The 19,668-nt window shown below is 39.8% G+C and overlaps 1 long non-coding RNA gene across 1 annotated transcript in view; it reads left to right on the forward strand.

Annotated features, from left to right (window-relative positions):
• The first annotated feature begins 203 nt into the window (after positions 1–203).
• Positions 204–19,668, forward strand: part of LOC122685030 — a 141,826-nt gene continuing 122,361 nt past the window's right edge. The window contains exon 1 of the long non-coding RNA XR_006338226.1: positions 204–293. This is a non-coding gene — a long non-coding RNA (uncharacterized LOC122685030). The remainder of the gene's footprint in view (positions 294–19,668) is intronic.

Genomic DNA, 19,668 nt, shown 5'->3' on the forward strand with positions numbered 1-19,668 from the left:
TGATTTTGGGTTTTGGCACCATTGTGCATGATATTGACCTGCTGCAAACTCTCTGTGGTTCTCATTCCCAGGACAGCACCTGCTCAAGTCTAGGACGACCTGCTAATTATTTTACCATGTGCTACCAATCTCATGTGACCCATCAGCCTGGTTCCTGACCCTGGACATTAACGGAAAGGCCTCTAAGGCTGCAATGAATAAAAGTCCTTGCTGTGGAGCAGATTTTCTCTTCATTCCAGGACGCATCACGCTGACCAGGGAGACAAGACTATAATAGGAAGAGCACGATGACGGTGAGTGTGGTTTTGTTTTTCTGGCCACAGACTTTTCATTCCCACCATAGAGAACACTCATGTCCGTTCGCTAAGCTCAGGAAAGAAATAATGAGAAACAGGTGACAGCCTTGAAAGCATCATGGAATCAGTTCCCTGAGCAATTGACTGCTCTCCAAAATGATGCCCTGAGCATGTGCAAAGGAAATTTAAAAGAGTATAAATGCAGCAAACCGATCCAAGTCATGTCTGGAGAGAAAGATGTATCACGCTGGGACATAGAATAGCCGTTAGGGTGGGCAACAGAACAGGATCTGTGATTTCAGAAACTACAAACCATATCGATGTGAAAGGCTGCCAGCCTCTTAAGACAGGATTATATTCCTCTTGTCTCTCCTGTGGTCCTTCTCTTTAGTCTCCTAAGACACAGTCACTGTGTTCTTTTATTTGCCTTAAATATATCAGAGGCAACAGAGTTGAGGAGAGGGTATGGGCTTTGTGACCAAACATATCTGTCTGTCTATTCATGCGCAAGCAACTTAATCTTTTTGAGATTCAACATCCTCAGTGGTAAAACAGAAGCAATGGAAATCTCCCTGTCCGGGTTGTTGTAGCTTTAAAGCTAATGTCTTAAAATGTCTGACTCCGATCTTAGCAAATGATGGGCTAAGTGAATGATTAGTAATAAATTCTATCGTGGTTGCTTTTGCTGTTTTTATTCATGTACAGGGTTAGCTCTTGAGATGTGACCTTGCTGTACATTATCACATGGAGAACAGAACTTGGACTCAAGTGTGTAGAAACTGTTAATTCATGTTGCAGTGACTGAGCCTGAGTAGAAAAATATGCCCTTCGTTCCCATAACTGTGTGCTTTCATTTAGGAAAAATACTTTGGGTTTATTTATATCTTCATTGCATTATAGTCTCACAGAGCATTCTGTGTTGTCTATATTGAAAAGAAGAATGAGGAATTTGCAATATTGCTGATAAACTACTTGTGGGGGAGGTCAAGAAAGCACAAACCATGGGTTCATGAACTTTTGTACCCTCTTGGAAATCATGTCAGTGCTCTCAATAATTACTTTTATAACTCAAAACATTATATTCAGTGTTGCTTAGCCAAAGGAAACATCTATTTATTTGTTGTTTTTCCATCACTAAGTTGTGTCCACCTGTTTGTGACCCAATGGACTGCTGCATGCCAGGCTCCCCTGTCCATCACCAACTCCCGGCACTTGCTTCAAACTCAAGTCCATTGAGTTGGTGATGCCATCCAACCATCTCATTCTCTGTCGTCCCCTTCTCCTCCTGCCCTCAATCTTTCCCAGCATCAGGGTATTTTCCAATGAGTCAGTTCAGCTTCAGCATCAGTCCTTCCAATGAATATTAAGGATTGATTTCCTTTAAGATTGACTAGTTAGAGCTCCTTGCTGTCCAAGGGACTCACAAGAGTCTTCTCCAACACCACAATTCAAAAGCATCAATTCTTTGGCACTCAACCTTCTTTGTGGTCCAACTCTCTCATCTGTGGTCCAACTCATCTCACCTCATACATGAATACTGGAAAAACCATTGCTTTGACTATACAGACATTTGTTGGCAGTGATGTCTCTGCTTTTTAATATGCTGCTTAGGTTGGTTATAGCTTTTCTTCCAAGGAGCAAGCGTCTTTTAATTCCATCACTGTAGTCACCATCCGCAGGGATTTTGGAGCCCAAGAAAATAAAATCTGTCACTGTTTCTATTTATTTATACATCTATAAGCTAGATCTTCCCCCAAATGAAAAATCTTATCTATCAAATTGGAAAGTAGATTCGAAAAAGTACTTAAATCCACAATCAAATTGCACTCCCCCACTACTTGGGCTAATTTTTAAAATAAGTAGAATTCTCTAGGAAAATGATAGGAAGGAAAAGACATGGATCCATTATTTCAGCCCCCAGAAAAGGAGAATCTTCAGGAGTTCCTTGCCATCACCTCTAAAGATGGAAAGCACTGACAATTTTAGTCAGCAATGACTGAAGTAGGTTGGCAATCATAAATTAAAATTAAGGAGTTGAAATGTGATATAAAATCATTTAATCTTGATGATTTATGCTGGTTCTCAGAGGCAATTATTTACCAACGTTTATGTTTATTGCTCTTTTGACTTTTTTAATTACAGTAAACCCCAAATTCAATTATACACCCTAGTATATATTTCAAGCAATAGTACTGTAAATAAAAGGAGAATCAATTAATAATGTGCTTAGTCTAGCAAAGCTAAGTCAAAGATAATACAAAGCATGGGGCAACTTGATTAAGGTTTGAAAGGGCTGGAAAAGATTCCATCTGGTTAGGCTGGGAAATTGGAAGGTTGAAAATGGTGATTCTTTTTCCCCTTTTTTTAAAATAGAGAGTTCTTTACTAAGCAACTTCTAACAGGTTATATAAATTGTAATTTTCTAAGTTTAGAGGCAGTGAAAAAATAGATATTTGAAAGCCACAACTTACTTATCAATCATCAGGGATGTGGTTTTCAGGCCCAAGCTACAGTTTTGTGGGTTTATCTTCCTTATCATCTCCCACTGGCGTATGCTGTTGGAATGATACAGGCTGATCCAGCTGTGTTTTGTGTTCCTTAAACATCTCACACTATTCCTCAAATGTTTGGGGTTTGACAAAACCCCAAACGCATTTGGCCAAGCACGTTTTCCCTTGATTTTTAAACACATGTGGGTTTTATGGGAAATTTAATCCATGTGTTTTTGATTCCTTTACACTTAACTCATCAAAATGTTGTTGTGTAAGGTCCCTTTGATGTCCAAGAAGCTTTTGGAGCTATTTTTTTTTTATGGGACACTTTAATCCTTTTTTCTTAGAAACAGGAAGTTACATGATGCCAAGAAAAAATAAACTCACACACCAGGATGGTGATATTTGATTGAACATTTAAAAAACCCGAAGGTTCAACTTGGTTCAGAATTTGACTGAAATCATTCTCCTGGTCATTGATTTCTCATTAAATTTGTGGCTTCTTGGTGGTTTTGAAACAATAAAATGTTATCTTGTTATTCAGGAGGAAAATGTAAAGGTGGTAGAAAATCACAATCAGCGTTCATTTTTATTTTTAAATTTGTATTTATTTATGTTTGGCTGCGCTGGGTCTTCCTTGCTGCCCTCCGGCTTTCTCTATTTGCGGTGAGCAGGGACTGCGCTGCAGTTGCGTGCATAGGCTCTGGGACACTCCGGCTTCTGTAGTTATGGCCGATGAGGTGTAGTTGCCCCATGGCATGTGTGGTCTTCCTGGATCAGGGCTCGAAGTCATATGCTCTCCATTGACAGGCCGATTCCTACCCACTGGACCACCGGGGAAGCCACTCCACAAATAGTTTTTACACTGATGGTGATGTCTTGTAAATGAGATCGGCATTTTAGCACATACGCATATAGACCTAAAGGAGCTCTGTCAGTTGAGGATAAATTCTGTCCTTCTCCCTACGCCACAAAGGAGCCTGGAGAAAGGGTATTTGATGGGAAGCTAGAGCAAAAGGGAAAACCCACTCAAAACATTTTGGGAAACATGTGCATGGCTTATATTAGCATTTTGTGTTTAAATGTGTCACAAAGACGTTAGGAAAATGTCATACATGCACATATAAATGAGGGGGCTGCACGATGAGAAATGTATCAACAGACTGGATTTTGTAGCCTGGGAAGTAAGGATAATGATAGTACTTGCGTGCATGCGTGCTAAGTCGCTTCAGTCATGTCCCCTGGGCTGTGTCCCACAGGCTCCTCTGTCCGTGGGATTCTCCAGGCGACAACACTGAAGTGGGTTGTCATGCCCTTCTCCAGGGAGTCTTCCCGACCCGGGCATTAAACCACTTCTCTTACACCTCCTGCATTGGCAGGCGGGGTGTCCTCCTCTCTCATGAGGCCTCTCAGAACTACTGGAATGAGTATGTACATCAGGTAATCATAGAACCCAGGGGTCTTCTATGCATTGATACACGAAATGTTACCTGTTTGACAGATGAAATTTGGGTGACCTTGGCCAAAGTTACCCAGGTGGTTCTGGTGGTAAAGAACCCACCTGCCAGTGCAGGAGATGCAGGAGATGCAGGTTTGATCCCTGGGTTGGGAAGATTCCCCTGGAAGAGGGCATGGCCATCCACACCAGTGTTCTTGCCTGGAGAATCCCCATGGACAGAGGAGGCTGGCGGGCTACAGTCCACGGGGTCACAAAGGATTGCACACAACTGAAGCGACTTCACACACATGAAAGTGGACCCATGCAGTTCAAACCTGGATTGTCCCAGGGTCAACTTTACTTGTTTCTTTGAGACTTTTTTCCTATAATGTGGAAGGCTTTCTATAAAGTCAATCATATTAAGCAAAGTAGAAGGTTATGTTTACAAGACAGTGTTCTGGGGACATAATCTCTGCTTTCCTAGTTCTGAGGTTTGACAAACCCGTGTAGAAAGCCCACTGAGCTTTCCTCCCTGGGGACTTCTCTGGTGGGTAAGAATCTGCCTTCTAATGCAGGGGATGTGGGTTCCATGCCTGGTCAGGGAACTAAGATCCTACATGCCACGGGGCAACTAAGCCTGCATATGCAACTGCTGAGCCCATGCTCTCTGGAACCTGTGTGCCCACAACTAAGGCCTGATGCAGCTAAAGAAGTAAATACATAAATAAATATATATTTAAAAAAAAAATACAACTTTTCTCTCTCTCTTCCTTTGTTTTCTCTTTAAAACCTACCTTTGAGGTAAGATGGCAGAAAGTAAGGCAGGGGCAGGACAGACAGGCCTCACTACTGGGGAGGTTTCATTCTCTCTCTAGTAGCATGGGGATTTTGAGGGATTCTGTCTCATGAAATCATGAGCTCATTCCAGTCTGTCATCAACATTATCAGAATTAACCTACCAGTTAAAATGGCAAAAGCTTTATCTTGCAATACCTGAAGATTGTTACAAATCATCAGAGCCATTTCATTCATCCAGGAGATTGAAATGGTAATGGTAGTGGACAAATGCATTTTTAAATCACATATATCATTAGTTACCTGATAGGAACACTAAATAAACAGGAAATACCAGAATTTAATATCTCAAGGAGGATGATCAATTTAAGATCAATCGCATATGAAACTAATAATGTAAGTTAATGAGAGTTTTTTTCTCAAACGACAGAATTATTATTTTGCATTCTACTTTGAGAAACATCTTTTGGGCAAAGCGAGGGGAAAGGCATTGTATTCTGTTAGAAAAGAATAGATAGATGTGTACATTACATTTTTGCTTATGCTTTGCACAAATCAGCAAATAAAATGATACTCTTACTTTAATGGTAGATTCCATGAACTATAATGTAGAAGAATGGCTTACAATAAGTTATTGAAGAGCAGTAACAGATGGTAGTTTTTCAACCTAATTCTAATCCTGTTAGCATTATTTGCTATTTACATATTTATTTTAATAACAATGATAGCAACTAGCATTTATTGAGTCCTTTCTGTGTATCAGACACTATTCTCAGGGAAAAGTGAAAGTGAGTGTTAGTAGCTCAGTGGTGTCCAACTCTTTGCGATCCCATGGACTGTACCTGCCAGACTCCTCTGTCCATGAAATTCTCCAGGCAAGAATATGGGGTTGGATAGCCATTCCCTTCTCCAGGGGATCTTCCCAACCCAGGGATTGAACCCAGATCTCTTGCATTGCAAGCAGATTCTTCACTGTCTGAGCCAGCATGGTACATACCTTTCTGTGTACCAGATGCTATTCTTGGGATTTTATAGAAATTAACTCATTAAATCCACATGTGAAAGTATCATTATTGTTCCCATTTTACAGATGAACAAACTAACTCTAGTTTAAGGAAATTGCCCAATGTTATTCAGCTAGTAAGTGGCAGAGTCTGGGTTGCAGAGCTTTTACTTAAAATATAGGTTATTGTAAGGGGCCACTCATTCTGTGATTTTTTATGTCATAAACATAGCTTTTCTCTTTCAAAAAAGCTGGCCTTCTGAAGACATATTTTATTCTCTAATAGGTTCTCTGGGGGCAGTGTCTGATTCATCTTTGTGTCCCCAAAGGGTTAAGAAAACACCTTGCTCACTGCTGTTACCTGTTGTAACCAAGTCTTACTTTCTTTCATATCAAATGAAAATGTGTCTCTACGTTTAGAACATCTGGCCGTACAGAATGTTTTGTAACTCGCCACCAGGAATGTGACACCCACAGTTTTTAATAAATCTCCGAGTGTGTCAAAACACCTGGCTAATATAGGCCATCTGAGGGAGGGAGAGGGGAAAACTTCTGATGTCTGTGCCCAGCGAGTCGTGGGGAGCACACCCCAGAAAGAAAGACAGGAGCCGAGCCCAGAGCCCAGGATTATCAGGAGATGTACCTTCTCATGACACTTCCCATCCATCACGCCCCCACCTGAACGAACCTGGGACGCAAGCCCTCTGTCAGAAGTCTTACTGTGGAAAACTGAGCTTTGAATATGCTCGGAGCAACGAAAGGGAAAGAAAACCAAGGCAACAGGAAAACTAGCTGATTGTCATGCTTCAGGACACGGAAAGTTATTGGAACTTATAGACATTATGTAGAAGTTAATTTTTTTCACTATACTATTTATTTTGGAATAATTGTAGATTGACAGGGAACTTGCCAAGACAGTATAGAGAATTCCTATATATTTTCTACCCAACTCTTTCTTAGTGCTGAAATCTTAACTGTGGTACTTTTGACAAAACTAAGATATGAACATTGGTATTGGCTTGGCCAAAAAGTTCGTTCAGGTTTTTCCAGGTGCTGTCATGGGACTTTTTGGAACTTCTGGAACTTTTTGGCCAACCCAATACAATTCTGTGCACTAAACTAGAGACTTTATTTGGATTTCATCAAGCTTTTCACTAATATTATTTTTTGCCCCCTGATCTGATATGGAAGACCACACTATATACATTCATCTGATCTTCTAGTCTTTTCTAATCTGTGAAAGTTTCTCCATCTTTCCTTGTTTTTTCATTAGTGCTTGACTTTTAAAAGGAAAGAGAGTTCTCTGTAAGTATCAAACCATTGTGTGTGTGTGTGTGTGTGTACACAGAATGGTCAGGGAAGTTTCTCTGGAGGTAACAACACTTGACTAGAAACTTAAGTTTAAAAGATGAGAAGTTACAAGGGATGAAAAAAGCTTAGAAAAGAGGAGTCTGGATAGAAGGGGCAGCACATGCAAAGGCCCTGGGGCAGGGAAGGCAGGAAAACGTTGAATGTGTGCAAGGAGCATTGGAAGACTAGGATGATTGGAGTGGAGGGCCAGGGTATACATGGCTTGAAGGCTGTGGTTGTAAATGTGACATCTTTCCAAGAAGATTTCCTCTTTGTCTTTCACAACATAAAACACAATTCTCCAAAAAACAGCTCTAGGTGGAATTAAACTAGGACTCCTCATTACCCGACAGCATTTCTCCGACCGTAAAAGCCAACCCAGGCTCATTCTTGAGAGGGCAGGCAGATACCTGACTAGTATTGGAGCTAGTTCAACAATATCTGCTTTTTCATGTGAAGTTCTGGCAAATCAAGCTAAAAGGAGTTGCCAATATTTCTAACTACCTAGGTGCTTAATGATCTATTAGCTGTTGGCTCTCTCCTTCTCTCTGGAAACTATTACCTAGCTTAATCTACCCTCACCCCCACTGCTCCATCAGTCAGATCTATGCAAGTTGCCAAATATGACAACGTTGAAATGAATGATATAATTATTTTAATGACCTGAAGGAAAGATTGTGTATCTTACGAGAGGATGGCAAAAAAGTATACATCTCAGACTGTTCATTTTCTCTCCAAATGCCTTTCCTTGAAGAGGTTTTTGCAATCTCTTGATTTTCTGCTATTGAGCTATATGGTTCATGATCTGAACACCTCTCCAATCACCAGACCCTTGCCTTCTAGGTGCTATCCAAGAAAAACGAGCGATTTATGAACCGTTTGTGTCGCTTCTCCTGCAAAAGCTGTCATATATCAATATACAGAATTGGAGAGTTTCAAAAGCAATAAGTAAAACTTCAGCCACCACTCTCAATAGAGCTTTTCAAATCTCTGTCATCCACAAAAATAAAGTGTATAAATTGAAATTGATTTTTAGAAAACCTTCATAAAAATAAATCTAAACATTTGGAAACATCTGTTGGATGGCTCAGGAATTTTATTTTTATTCTATCTGAATGAGTCCAGCTTTTGAAAAACTGGGGCCAATTATATCTGGTAATGTACAAAATCAATCAGATGTATGGCTATACACAATAGGAAGAAACCATCATAACCTTGGTTTTCCTGTTGCTCATGTTTCACCTCAGACTTCAACTGTGGAGCATAATAGATAGAATCACAGGCTTTGGTTACATGTAATTGTGGTTTTAAATTCTGTGTCTTCTACTCATTAGCTCTGTGACCTTGAACAAGTTACTGAAACATTTCTAAACTTTGGTATATAGATTTTAAAAATGGAGATAATAATATTTCTATCTAGAATGATTGCAAAGATTAAATGAGATCATTTACATTAAGGGCTTAACAATGCCTTATTGATTTAAAATGATCAATAAAAGTTAACTCCTTATATAACTGGGCTTCCCTTGTGGTTCAGATGGTAAAGAATCTGTCTGCAATGCAGGAGACCTGGGTTTGATCCCTGGGTTGGGAAGATCCCCTGGACAAGGGCATGGCAACCCACTTCAGTATTCTTGCCTGGAGAATCCCCAGGGACAGAGGAGCCTGGTGAGCTAAGTCCAAGGGGTCACAAAGAGTCAGACACGACTGAGCGACTGAGCACACAGCATATTGTTAATAAGATCACACATTTATTACCCTTCTTATGTGCAGGGCAGTATTCCAACTGTAGGAAAAAGAATTCAACATGGTTTCCTTTTGGAGAACTAGGACCTATTCACATGGAAGCTTCATTATTAAATAGAAGATCTAGGAACAAAAATAGAAGGAATTTAGAAAATAAAGTAAATGACTAGTTGTCAAAGACCCAAACAGGCAAAAAGGAAACCTCTGAAGGTGAAGATGGGCAGGATTCAAAGAGGCTAGGCAGAGTATTCTATTATTGTGTGTCAGTTCAGTTCCGTTCAGTTGCTCAGTCGTGTCCGACTCTTTGCGACTCCATGAATCACAGCACACCAGGCCTCCCTGTCCATCACCAACTCCCGGAGTTTACCCAAACTCATGTCCATTGAGTTGGTGATGCCATCCAACCATCTCATCCTCTGTCGTCCTCTTCTCCTGCCCTCAATCTTTTCCAGCAATTATTGTGTGTAGAGATTGTATTAATACAGTAACATATCATATATCAAAGATTGCACCAATAGAAAACTTAGTTATTGTGAAATGAATAGTTATATAGTTAGTAAAACATACTGATATGAAAATAATATGGTGATGGTTAACAACAGTTAATTCAATTAATTAATGTCAGTTAAACATAATGAATTCATTAAATCCCTTCCATAAATTGAAACTTTCCTTTTCACGAGAAATTCTTGTAGTGGGTTGGAATGTTTTTGTTCTCCTCTGATTGCAGCCTTCACTTGGCAACTCTGATCTTGTTGAGCAGTCATGATAAGGCCAGCTGCATCTGAAATGAGCATGTATCAGTATTCTAACACCTTTAGGTCTATCACCCCTACAAAACCCTTGTCACTTTAGTTTAATTGCAAATTCCCCGGAGAGCCTCCTCTAATGACCCATTTACATTAAAGCTTTTAAATTAGATTTCAATCTTAATTTCACTTGAAATGTTACCCTGGAGTAATCATTCCATTATAAATCATTTTATTTGATTTTATGGAATTGCTCAATTACAAGAGAAGTATTGAAATAAAGTGCAGCTATACCAAGAAAAGGAGAGACAAAAGCAGAGTCTGTTTGACTTTGGGAAAATGTTATCAGTGAGGGCAAAACTTAACTCATTTATAAGCCACACAATGTCTTACAGTACTGAACTGGGGTATATTTTGAAGCAGAGTTATTTGGAGGACTGTGACAGTTTGAATGGATATTGAGGCTTTAAACTTGGGAAGGAAGCAGGGGGAGAATGCCAAGACCATTCCAGATCAAGGTACGATGTTTCTTTCCCTTCTGAAGAAATTGGGAACCCCAAGAGGCCAACTTTAAACACTGAGTGGCATTTCAGAAATTACCTTCTTCTTTAAATTTGGATTCCATTTATACATGTGTGTGTTTATCAACTCTCCTTCAGTTGACCGTTCCCACCCTGTGGTGTATTTTATTTGGGCTTCACTCTATACCTGATAGTGTTGCCATGTGCTCAAGGTGAAAACTTTCTGAGGATGTCTTTTTTTCCGAGCATTAAATTTATCTTTTAGATTGGAGTGTCACTGCTTTGCAACGCTGTTTTAGTTTCTGTTGCACGATAGGGTGAATCAGCGCTATGTACACATATCCTCTCCTGATCCTCCTTTCCCAGCTGAACTGTCTGTGCTACACGGCAGATTCCCACCGGTTATCTATTTTACACATGGTCATGTCTATACGTCAGGGCTACTCTCTCAATTTATCCCACCCTCTTCTTCCCCGCTGTGTCTGCAAGACCGTTCTCTTTGCCTCGTCTCTATTCCTGCAAATATGGTCATCAGTACTATTTTTCTAGAGTCCATATATGTGCATTAGTACACGATATTTGTTTTTCTCTTTCTGACTTACTTCACTCTATGTGATAGACTCTAGGTTCATCCACATCACTACAAATGACCCAGTTTTGTTCCTTTTTATGACTGAGTAATGTTCCATGGTATATATGTACCATATCTTCTTTACTGAAGATGTCTTTTTAACCTACTATAGGGTGGATTGAGATGCTTTTTATTATTAAAAATAAGCCACATTACATTCTTCGGTTGACAAAATTGGGGAAGAAAAAAAGGAAAGATGGACAGGACTTCTATGTTGATAAGCAGAAGATAAGTCTTGTGGCTTCCTTGGTGGCTCTGTGGTAAAGAATCCACCTGCTGTTGCAGGTAGACATAGATTTGACCCCTGGGTTGAAAAGATCCCCTGGAGAAGGAAATGGCAACCCACTCCAGTATTTGTGCCTGGAAAATTCCATGGACAGAGGAGCCTGGTGGGCTACAGTCTACAGGGTTGCAGAGTTGGACACAACTGAGTGACTGAACAGCAGATAAGTCTTCGAAGGGGCTGAAGGTACAAATTGGTCAGCTCAGAAAGATTAGAAAACAGAGCACTGAAGTTTCCTTAAGGTTAAATGACCTGCTTCCTTTGGGCCCAGTTACAAATCTGGCTACTCTGGCAGAGCAGAAACTACTAAGAACGTTCAATTTCCTTTCTATAGTGTCGATATTTTACTCTCTGAAAATGCAAACTTCTTTTAAATGGTCAGAAAGGAATGATTTACATTCTTCTAAAAAACGATTCTGAACACCAACTTGTCATAGGATGCAAACTCCATCATTTGTATTTTTTTTCTTTTTGGTTTTCTGTATAGCCTAGTATCTGGTCAATTTTTATACATGTGTGGTAAAGAACCTGCCTGTCAATGCAGGAGACAAGAAGTGTGGGTTTGATCCCTGGGTTGGGAAGATCCCCTGGAAGAGGGCATAGCAACCCACTCCAGTATTCTTGCCTGGAGAATCCCATGGACAGAGGAGTCTGGTGGGCTATGGTCCGTAGGGTCGCAAAGAGTCAGACTCAACTGAAGTGTCTTAGCAGGCATGCATGCAAGTACTTACAAATGTGTATTTTCTATTTTTGGGTGAAGTTTTCTCTATATTGATTCATTTATTCATTCAGGGAATACTTAATATCTGTTATGGGCCAAGAAATCTTCTAGGCAATGGGCATGTAAAAGTCAGCAAGAAAAGAAAATAAAACATCTATGACATGTACAAGCTTGTTAATTCCTATCAAAATTGTTATAGTCTTACTAATTTTTTTGTCTGGTAGAGAACTCAGTTTCTGAGACTGGTGTTGAAATATCTACTATAATGGTGGCCATACCATGTTCTGCTTAGAATTCTGTAAGCTTTCGCTTTAATTATTTAGGCTAACGTTTGAAGTGAAGAGAAATGTGATCATCAACTCATTGACTAACTGTCATTTTTATTTTTAATAGTGCCCCTCTCGGCGCTTTTTTCCACATATGTTTTATCTAATATCAGTAATTTTAGGGCAGCTTTCCTTTGACTTTTGTTAAATATCTTGTATAAAATGTATTTTTATGTTTTTTTGTTCCAGAAATGTTTGTTTTAAGCAACATGACTATTATTTGTTTTTGTACTTTTAAAAATTTTTATTGGAGTATAGTTGATTCACAATGCTGTGTTCATTTCTGCTGTGGAGCAAAGTGAATCAGTTCTACGTAGACATATACCCACTCTTGTTTTAGGATTCTTTTCCCATATAGGCCATTACAGAGTATTGAGTAGAGTTCCCTGTGCTATACACCAGGTCCTTATTGGTTACCTATTTTTATATTTAGTAGTGTGTGTATGTCTGTCCATGTCTCCCAATTAATTCCTCCCCCCACTTACCCCCTGGTTACCATGTTTGTTTTCTACAATTGTGATTCTATTTCTGTTTTGTAAATAAGTTCATTGGTACGCCCACTTTTTTTTTTTTAAGATTCCACGCATAAGCGATATCTGTCTTTCTGTGTCTGACTTATTTCCCTTATTATAGTATGACAGTCTCGAGGTTCATGTTGCTGTGAAGGGCATTATTTTGTTCTTTTTTATGGCTGAGTAACATTCCATTGTATGTATATGTACCACATCTTCTTTATCAACTCATCCGTCGGTGGACATTTAGATTGCTTCCATGCCACAGCAATCAAAGCTACGGTAATCAGGATGGTTATGTTTTTGTATTTAAGTTCAAACTTATAAACACAGGAATTCATTGACCTCATTTTTTCCCCTGACAACTCCCCTACTTTCCATACCCATTTTCCTTCTCTGGAAAGAGAAGTGATAGCCTCTCTCTCCCAGAAGTGCTCTGGGAGAAGTGTTGGAGGTATGGGGTAGATGTCTCACTATTCAGCTCAGTCAATGACTCACTTACCTCTACTGGGCCTGGGATTCCAAGTCTGCAGCCTTCCAGGTTAGTTATGTGATTTCATCCCCACGGAAATGAATGCATCCCTAATGTGACAATGGGGTCATTGTCCGGCTCGGGGAGAAGGTGGGGAAGGTCATTGGATTTGCAAGTTTTCAACCAGTTCCCCTGTTTTTAGCCCTTGCCTCTTTCCCCTTCTACCACGTTTCACCAAATCAGGTGATTCTGTTTCTTGATGCCTTCTAGGTTTCTACCTGACAAGGGGCTGGCTTTGCCTGATGCCACACTCCTAAGTTTATGCTGTAATTTTCTGCTCTGTGCCGAGACAATCATAACCATCCTACCTTCTTCCTCTTTTCCAACATTCGTTGACACACTTCGTTCTCTGTTGACTCATCTGTTCAATAGGTCTTTAAAGATTTATAGCATTTTATTCCTTTATTTTGATGGAATTTTTGGAAGCAATGAGACTAAATATGCATGTTCACGATGCTATATTTAACCAAAAGTCCCTTGGTTATGTCTTAACAATTTTTATTGTTGCTAGGGTCTTAGCCAGAATTTCTATATTTCTTTTTTTTCAAATTGGAGTATAATTGATTTACAATGATGTGTTAGTTTCAAGTCTGTAAAACGGTGATTTGGTTATACATGTTTCTAGCTATATATTCTTTTCAGATTCTTTTTTCTTATAGATTATTATAAAATACTATACTATACAGTTGGTCTTTAGAATTTCTGTATTTCTGTGAGTTGAGGAGGATGGTATGTATGTTGAGGCAGGAGGAAGAGGCAGTTATAGGGTGTGTCTTTTCACATCCATCCAGTTTGGTATATTTACTCTTTTATTTCTTATTAAACATTTCACAATAAATGTTATAATCTCTGTTTTAGAGATGGGGAAACTGAGACTCAGGGTTAGTAAATCCCTGGCTCATGACAACAAAATCATGCTAAGTTTGAGAGCCAACATCTAATTCCAAAGCAAAGGCGTAATATCATCTCTATTTACGGTTAATGATTAATGATTTAAGATGACAATAAGTGTGTCTATTGTTAATAAATCAATTTCACCCACCATTGATCTGATTTGTGAAGTGTCACTGTTTATAGTTTACTTATAGTCACCTTTCAACCATTCATTGTTCCCACTCCAGGTACTAAGATTTTCATAACAATAGATTTTGCCTTTTTGCATATCAACACCACCACACATTCTGGAGGGCAATTTTTAATGAGGAGACAGTTAAATATGGTCTAATTGGTTTACTGTGGCTGGGTTCCATAATCAATCTACATAATTAACAATTAGATGTATCTGATGGAGTAATGTGGCAGTTTGATAGAGAATCATGGGTCAGACTAGTTCAGGAAACCACGTCTAGTGCATCCTTCTTTCATGAAGACAACCAGTAAGCTTCAGATCCTCACATTTACAGACAGGCTTGAATACTCCCCACTTCCCTCATCTCCAACCCTCCCCTCCCCTTCCCTCCTCTCTCCTGTCTCCTTAACTTTCTTTATTTCACTCCCTTTCTTTTTTCTTCTTTCTTTTCCTTTTTATTTTTTGATTATTCCTCAAAAACTGTGCTCATGATAGGTAAGTAAAGATAAATAATTCAGGAGCATTTGGGCCATTATTAGAACTTAACCATAAGCACTGTGCCTAGATAGCAAATATTTTCTGAATGGATGAATCAGTGAATGAGTAATTGTTCATCAGTGGCTTCTGTGATACACAAAGGAAGTTCTCGAGCTTCCGGGGAATTGTGAACAATGTGCATGGTGACTTCTTTAGTTTCTCACCTATCTTTTTGATTGTTGTTCAGTCACTAAGTTGTGTCCGACTCTTTGCGACTCCATGGACTGCAGTATGCCAGGCTCCTCTGTCCTCTACTATCTCCCAGAGTTTGCTTAAACTCATGTCCATTGAATCTGTGATGCTATCCAGTGATCTCACCCTTTGTCATTCCCTTCTCCCCCGTCCTCTATCTCTCCCATCATCAGGGTCTTTTCCAACGAGTCGGCTCTTCTCATCAGGTGACCGAAGTATTGGAGCTTCAGCTTCAGCATCAGTCCTTCCAACGAATATTTAGGGTTGATTTCCTTTAGGATGGACTGGTTTGATCTCCTTGCAGTCCAAGGGACTCTCAAGAGTCTTTTCCAGCACCACAGTTTGAAAGCATCAGTTCTCTCTAACAAGTCACAATTTTTCAAAAATTTGGCTGCATCAGGTCTTAGCTGTGGTATGTTGGATCTTTAATTGCCACATGTGGGATCTAGTTCCTCCACTGGGGATCGAACCCAGGCCCCTTGCATTGGGAGCATGGAGTCTTAGCCACTAGATCACCAGAGAAGTCTCAACAGGGAAGTCCCAACAAGTCATAATTCTTAAAGATGATCTATTGACCCAGGCTATAAGTATATATATTAATTAAAAGCAAATGAATAAAAACACTATATGTTGAACTGGTCAAGGTATTAGGTGCTATAAATATGTGATCTAAGAAGGTGTTATGACTAGAGATGATGGTGGGACCCCTGGGGAATGAACATAAGAATTAAACACTGAAGTATATAGAGTAGATGTGTATAAAGTGCAGGACATTTGCCTTAAGATTTCTCCTCTCCATTTCAGCATGTGTGTGGTGGGGGGGCATGGCGTGGGGGGATTCTTCATTCCACCAAGAGATTCTCCAAGGCTCGGTGGGTGTCCTACTAGTCCACTCAATCCTGGCACTGTCTGCCCAGAGAGAGCATCCAGGCCCACAGGTTGAGGGCTCTGTACCTCAAGACCTCCCTTGACTTCAAATGCCAGTCATAAGTCCAGGTTGTTCCCTGGCCTTTTAGCAGTTTGGCTATAAATTGGAGACTCCCATGACCTCCTCTTTGTGTTTGATTAACTTTGTTAGAGCAGTTTACTGGACTCAGGAAACTAGTTTACCTCCTAGTTTACCAGTTTATTATAAAGGATACTGAAAGTTACAAGTCAATAGTTAGTTAAAGAGATATCCAGGACAAGGTCCTGAACAAAAGAGCTTCTGTCCTTGTGGTTTGGGGCCCGGCACCATGGTGCATGGAAGCTTTCTGCTTCCACAACCTGGAAGCTCTCCTAACCCCCTTCTCTTGGGATTTTATGGAGGCTTCATTACAGGGATGTGATCAACTAGCTCACTGGCCTTTGGTGATCGATTCTACCTCTAGCCCCTTTCACCTCCCTGGAAACCAGGAGAGGGACTGAAAGTTTCAACCTGGTTCCCCTGGCAACCAGTCCCATCTTCAGATACTTTCCAGAAGTCATGTCGTTAACATAAACCCAGTTGTGGTGGAAAGGAGCTTGCTTAGATAAAAACACAACGTTTCACTTTCATGTATTTATAACTTCAGGAACTGAGGACTAAATATCATAAAAGATGTCCCCATTGTTCTTATCTCTCAGGAAATTCCAAGGGTTTTAAAAACTCAGTGCTAGAAATGGGACGAAGACCAAAAATATATTTGTTATTATAAATCACAATATCAAAGCTTAGTATGAGTGATCCTGTTGAATGCTGGCCTATAGGAATATAAACTTAGGATTGCCAGAACTGCTTTTTAAAAATAAACCAGAAATTCTGATATTTTTGTGAATTCTCTTGATTTGTTTAAGGTTAGAAAATGTGTCATTTGGACTGTTCAGTTGCAAATAACAGATATCCCTCTAGCCAGTTTAAGGAACAAAAGGGATTTATTAAATAATATATATGCACACAGGCTCCAGGAGACCAGAGAATCACTGCGATGATCTGAGTGTCTGTGTCCCTCCAGAATTCATATGTTGAAACCTTAACCCCTAAGGTGATGTTGTTAGGAGGCGGGGCCTTTGGGAGGTGAGTAGGTCTTGAGTGCCTAGTCCTCATGATGAGAACACTGCCTTTATGAAAGAGGCAAGCTTGCCTTGGAAAGCTCCCTTGCCCCTTCCACCATGTGAGGACACGGGTCTGCAGTCAGGAAGAGCATCTTCACCAGAACCTGACCTTGCTGGTGCCCTGATCTCAAACTTCCGGTCTCCAGAACTGTGAGAAATTAATTTATGTTGTTCATAAGCCATCAAGCCTGTGATGTTCTGTTATAGCCGCTAAATCACACTAAGACAGCCAGTCTTCAGAGATTATGCAGCCAAGAACAGCGCCCAAAATATGCTGCAGGACTGGCCAAGTGAAGACACTACTATAGCTACCATTAAGCATTGATGCTGAAACCCACCCCATCGATGCTAACTGCTATGCAAGAAGGGCTGCCACTGCTGTTGTCGCCTTCATCAGAGCGGACAGCTTTCAGTGCTTACTTTTGAACTGAAGCCTCACTCTAGTGTATCTGACCGGGTGAACCCATACTATTGCTTCAAGGCAGCCTGGGGGAAGGATTAGATGTCTTCTATCCTGGAGAAATAAGAACTTACAAGGCAGAAAACAAAAAACAAGAGGAGTATTCAAAGGAATGAATGATAAAGAGCATGTCAAGTTTCCATTAAAATAACCAATTCAATTTTGAAAAGATAAACACTGCGCTGGCCATCAAAATATGACTTTGTGTGAATCTGCCTGTCTGTCCATCACTAGTTGGTAGCCTCTGGTCTAGAAGGATGTTTCATTCCGTATGTAAAAATTAGAGCGGTGCTATTAATACATGGAAAAGTAATTGAGACAGCCAGCCTGTCCTTCAGAACCACGACAGAAAATAGGATCCAACAGTTCTGTGTTTACTCTGCCAGTAGCCACAGTCATTTCTAATCTACTCAGATCTACCAGCGACATCTTGTACAAAGCCATGGCTTGTCACATATGTGTTGTAGACTCATATAACAAAACTGTCCTGGAAGATGAATGAAATAATACAATTCTGCCTAACTAAAATTTCTAAAAGATGTTGCTCATGTCTTAGAAAAGTTTTATTTGAGCAGAAAGTAAAGACGGAATTAATAATCTCTGAGAATAGATGCAAAACCTCACTCTTAAACTCAATGGCATACCCTGTTCCTTTCTTCCATCTCCACTAGACTCTCAGCATTTGAGTTTTGAGCCATACCCTGACTCTCAAGGAATCCCGAATGCCCTTCTGGAAACCCCAGGTCTTCGTTAGAGATCCTCTTTTGAAGTTATTGCCCAATAAATACAAGTCATCTCCATAATTAAAATTTCTGCATTATAAAATTAATACCAGGATTTTAGTGTGTGGCCATCTTGTCTTTATTTACTTTGTGTTACTGAAATATCTTTGAGGCTATGATTTCACTATTTTGGTATGGTAAGTTGGACCTTCCTTCCATCTTGTGATTGAATGTCTTATGTCTACCCAGGAGGAAATTTAGGGTTTTCTGTCTTTCAGAATTGAAGGTTTTTTCTGTGTTTTAGACATTATTCTGATGTTTAGGAAGTAAATGGATTTTGAAAGGAGAGCATCAGTTATCATTAAGATCAACTTGGTCTTAAAAAAAAAAGCTATTACAAGCTCTGAATAACTCTAATAATGGTGAATTGCTCTTAAGGGTAGCTCTGAATTTATTTCAGTTTTTCCCTAGCTTTGGTCTTTTATTCTATTGAAAATTCCAAATTTAATGAGGATTAAGGATAAGCAATAAACAATTTTGAATTATTGTTGGCCATAACAGTTGAGATTAGCTCAGAGTAAGACATTTCTTCACTTTCATGGCCTACCTCTGCTGGTCAGATTTTTTTTTTTTTTTTACCCCTTTTAAAATTATTAGTTAAAAGTTCTTAAGTCTGACTCTTAATCTTGGTGTCTTCCTGTTGATGGGAGGCCAAGACCATCCTGTTATATTTGCTTCCTTCCCCAAATTGGATGGCTGGTTATATGTACAAAGGCTGTATACAAAGAATTGTGGCTTGAGCTTTCCAGGCTCACAGTGTCACTGTTTTCTGGCTATGGGCTAGGAGAGAAACAAATTATAAGAGATGAGTACAGGAGCTATGGAGCTGCTCCTTGGGTTGGCCATTTTCACACGGCCATTGAGTTGACAGCCACAAACCTCCCAATGTCATTCCATGGTAGACATCAGCTCTGTTGTGTCAGGAACACATGACTAGAGATAGAATGACATTTAACTGTCCTCCAGTTTCTATCTCTTCTTCCTTTTAGCAGTGGCATTCTTTAGACACCTAGCTAGAGGAGATGGTTCTTAGCCTCTTGGCGGCTAGATGTAGTCCTGAGATTGAAATCATTGGATATTAGTACAAGAGAGTTGTATAACTTCTGGGTTAAATTAATAAAAAGAATCAGCTTTTTCTTTCTTTACTCTTGCTGTGAGCA

This window comes from Cervus elaphus, chromosome 27 (genome assembly GCF_910594005.1).
Source record: "Cervus elaphus chromosome 27, mCerEla1.1, whole genome shotgun sequence".
Taxonomy (NCBI): domain Eukaryota; kingdom Metazoa; phylum Chordata; class Mammalia; order Artiodactyla; family Cervidae; genus Cervus; species Cervus elaphus.